Genomic DNA, 4903 nt, shown 5'->3' with positions numbered 1-4903 from the left:
TGGAATAAGGGGACGGATTGGGCGTGATTGGATGGCGAGAAAATTGAATTGGAAATTTTCTAGAGAGAGAGAGAAAGAACGTGAGGGGTTTTTGATTGAAGACGATGAGATTTGTTGCGCTGCGTTTATATATATTTGTTGCCAAGGGGCCTCTGGTAATGCTATGCACGGTTAAAAGCAAATAAGAGATGTAGAGAGAGAGAGAGAGAGAGAGAGAGAGAGAATACTGTTACATTACAAAATTAACGAGCTTAAAATATCTATATAATTATCAAATTAATTGAAATGATAATAATTAATAATTTAAAATCTGTTTAGTTCACTGATTCGAGTTTTTAATTTAAGTTGAAATATTATTTTATGTGAGAGTTTTTTACTGTAGTAATAAAGTTAGATGTGACTGTTTCTGAGAGCTTTTTATTGTAACAAAACTCGAATCGGTGAAATGAACGACGCCTTAATAAAATAAAATAAGAAAGATTCTCTAGTACGCCGGCATACCGGTAAGTCAAGTTTTTCTAACCGTTAAATCTGCGTACTTTTTTATTTTTACGTGTTTTTATACAGATCTGACAGATAAAAAACCTAATATATTGATATGTTGGCATACCAGTCCCATAAAATAAATATTAGTATATGTGAACTTTGTAGAATTTGGGGGGTTTTTTTTTTACTTTTGTTTTCTTTTTGGGTTATACTTGTGATTTAGTCATTAGCTAATGAAAAAAGACTGGTATTGTAAATAATTTTTTTATTGTGCATAAAACATTTTTTTATCTTTTATGGTTTTGGACTTAGCTTATTTATATTGGCCTCAAATATTAGTGCTAGTTTATTAAATTATGCATTTAGAACTATAGGCGTTAATATTGATAGATGTTACTATCATCCTATTAATCTTACAAATGCAAACTATTGAGTTTGGTATAGCTCAACTTGTATATTATGTGATCCTTTTAAAAATTTGTATTTTCTAGTTTTGTATTAAGTGAGATCAGCCTCTTTATTGTCTAAATAATATAATATTTGATGTCATATTTTTGACTTCTTAGATTGTGAATTAATATGCGGCATTTGTATTGTTCTTTGAAAAAGTGAACATTTATCACTGTTTCTTCACTTCGCCCATAGATTTACAACCCATCTCGAAGAAAAAGAAAAATAAGATTGCATTTAATGATGTCATTTTTATAACAAAATCTATTAAAATGCGGTTAAAAAAACAAAAAACAAAAAATTGTTTTTTTATTACGATTCTTCTTCTTTTGGTTGTCAGCTTCTAATGTCAACATAAATTTACCCAACCAACAAGGGAGAAAAAAATGGAAAAATGTGATTGTACATAATGATGTCATTTTGATAACTGAATGAACAAAATTTCAGTAACAAAATTTATAAAATATATGAAATGACGAAAATGACCCTTAATGGCACATTGTTTCTTCCGGGAACAGTGGAGGTGCCTACAGAGTAGAGAAACTTGACCGTTCACCATTTTTAATGTAAAAATTAATGTGAATTATATATTAAACATTTAAAAGTATGATATATTATGTTATATTTTTATTTTTATTTTAATACATAATGTTATTTAAAATAAATCTACTTTTATTTTTAGGGACTTTTTATGACGGTTTTGTAAAAATAGATTACCTATAATCTCTTATTTTTCAATTATTAAATCTGTGTTAGAATATGTTTGTTCTGCATATTTTTTTCAATATGTTGCTTTTAACTAGATATAATAGTTAAAAATTGAAACTACTAATAGAGCTTAGCAGAGAAACTATTTTATTTTTAAAATAATTAGAAAATGTAAAAGTTATAATAATTACATGAAAAATAAACATCTCAACAAATAATAATTAAATATTAAATTTTTCACATGCTATATTTAGTGAAAAATTTAACACAAATGTAAAATTTGACACAATAGTATTACATTAGATAATTTTTTTACACTCAAATAATAAATATTAAATTTATAATTAACATATCAATTATAGCATTGTATAGCATTGTATTGAAGAGTAAAATAGTAATTTTGGCACGTGATTTAACCGTTTTCCTTTTTTTTCTCCTCGCCACATTTTTCCCTTTAAAAAGTTCCATAGAATAATAACAAAAAGCCGTAAAGTATCAAACGGACCAAAGAGGGAAAGCTCCATTCTGCATTATCAATCATATAGCGCCACGTGTCAAAACTTGCTTAAAACAGGCCAGATGGAGACTTGCAGACGAGTTTTTCTTCTTTTGGGACTAACATGCTGTTACTCTATACTCTCTTCTCCTTTTGTTTTTGTTTTTGTTTTTTTTCCTTTTTCTGGATCTGGTTTTAGGGTCTGTCCGTCTGATTAAAAGAAGAGTTAATTACATATTTATTTATTTTACGATGTAAAAAAGAAGAATGTCACAAGTTTTAATATTTGTATATAAATTTGTAAAATAATCTTTAATTATAATTTTATCTTTAATTAATTATTTTTTAAAATCAGTTATATAAATTCACAACTACACATATAAAAAAAGATATATTTAAAATTATATTATATCAGTAATTATAAAATGGACATATTAATAATATTATTGAATTAAAAATATATACTAAATAGGAAGAGTAAAAATAATCATTTTTGTATAAATACTTCTAAAAAAATTATTCACTTTTTTGGCCAAGTTAGCGAGATTTTTTTTAGAGTTTGAACTATCCACGTTATATATTTATAATTTTATATGATAAAATGGAATATCAAAAGGAAAATTCTTTCATAAAATATGAACAAAACGCGATTTTTAACCGTTAGATTATCCTCATTACTTTTTTTCCCATATGCCACAGAAATCTCAGGATTAAATTCCTTTCATCAGGAAATTTTGAATAGATGTATATAACAGAGCAAATTAAAACCCACAATAATAGAAGAAAACAGGTATCTATTTAGGAGACAAACGAAAGAATAATAACGAAAAAACCAAACATGTATAATGTTGTAACTTGTCTCTTGTGAAAGAATGGGAGTATTATGTTGTCATTTTGTCGAAACCATGAGGTAGTGTTTGAACGTTGAATTTGAAATGTTATAGTCCATGTAAATCTGAAAAAAAAAAAAATCCAATCTTAAAAAGTCGAGAGGATCTCACTGTTCAAGTCTATTGGAAAATTACAAGTTCATAAGCGTCTTCTTAAAGAGGGAGTCTCGGGTAGATTAAGTCCAATTGAATTGTAAAATAGTTCTTAGTGGATTGTTCATCATCTGGGCGTAGCCCCGCAGAGTAGGATATTACCGAACCACGATACTATTTCTTTCGTGTTCTTTTATTTTATGTTTATGCATTATTTATATTGTCTTATAAAGTGTTAAAAAACTCAAACCGGTACCAACAATATAGTCCAGTTAAAAATAAAAAAAAAAAAAAAAAAAAAAAAAAGTGTTAAAACTTTTCGTAAAATATAGGTACATGTATGTTGTATATTATAATATTAACGTAATCTACAATAAGTATGCATTGTGTGATATATAAAGAGAAATGGCACATTAAGGGTTTGTTTCAGTAGGATGGATGGAGAGAGTTGGAGGCTTAATGAGAATTATAGTAATCTTTTATGTTATTTGATAAAAGGGATAGTGAGTTAAAATGATGGATGATAATGATTTGTTTAATTACAATATTGTCCATTTTTATATTTGTTAATAATTACTTTTGAAACATAAAAAAGTCTTTTTAGTTAAATTTATGCTGATTGGTTAAATCCTTTCATTAATGCAAAGATCTAAATTTGTAGCCAGGACGGATACTCTCTTCCTTCATGCCTCCTCTTCCCCCTTTCCTCTCTCCTACCAATGCTCCATACTTCATATCCCCACTTTAAGGTTCATATCTTATCAATGGATTGTACGTCGTTGGATTTTTAGTGTGATGCACTGAAAATGTGATGGTATCAATGATTATCTTATAATGTGACTAGAGCTGTCAAATAGGGCTAGCCCGGCTTAATAACACGGAACACAACACAAACTAATACAGAATGACACGTTAAATTGTGACTCGTGTCGAACACGGTCTAATTGCATATATTAGGCTCAAGTGTTGAGCACGTTGGACTAAACACGATCTGACACGAGATATACATAACGCGACGCGACCTACAAGCACAACACAGCACGCAAGGCATGACATATTTGACACTAAATTATATACTTTTCATTTCATTTTTTCCCTCAATTTACAAAGAAGCTATAAATTATGCTATTAAAGAAAAAAAAAACATTTGATATTATATTCATGTAGAACTTTTCCACAAACATCACTATGATTCAAATCTTGTAAAATAGACAAACATACACTTTCATTTGTTGTTATGAGCAATTTAAGAAAAATGCCCTCAATTCACTTTTCAATTTGAGGTTCCTCTTAGAATTATCTCATTTTAATCTAATTCTAAAAGGAAAAAGAATTGAGATGAATATAAAAATTTTAAAAGAGGGACATAACTGCTCCAAATCTCTCTTTTGTTTATTTTTAGTGGATTGAAATTATGTTGTGACTTGTAATTAACAACCATATGTGTTCTATGTCGGAGAGGTAAGATCCACTTGTACGGCCTTCGGTGAACATTATTATCAATGTATGGAGATCCCTTTGATAATATCTAGTGGGATATGCTAACCTCTCTTTTGTTTATTTTTAGTGGATTGAAATTATGTTGTGACTTGTAATTAACAACCATATGTGTTCTATGTCGGAGAGGTAAGATCCACTTGTACGGCCTTCGGTGAACATTATTATCAATGTATGGAGATCCCTTTGATAATATCTAGTGGGATATGCTAACATTGGCCGCGCCTCCTCACACTTGTTTACCAATATATATATATATATATATATATATATATATATATAT

The sequence above is a fragment of the Morus notabilis genome, unplaced genomic scaffold, assembly GCF_000414095.1.
Source record: "Morus notabilis unplaced genomic scaffold, ASM41409v2 Scaffold78, whole genome shotgun sequence".
Classification (NCBI taxonomy): domain Eukaryota; kingdom Viridiplantae; phylum Streptophyta; class Magnoliopsida; order Rosales; family Moraceae; genus Morus; species Morus notabilis.
Note: the sequence above shows the minus strand (reverse complement) of the source record.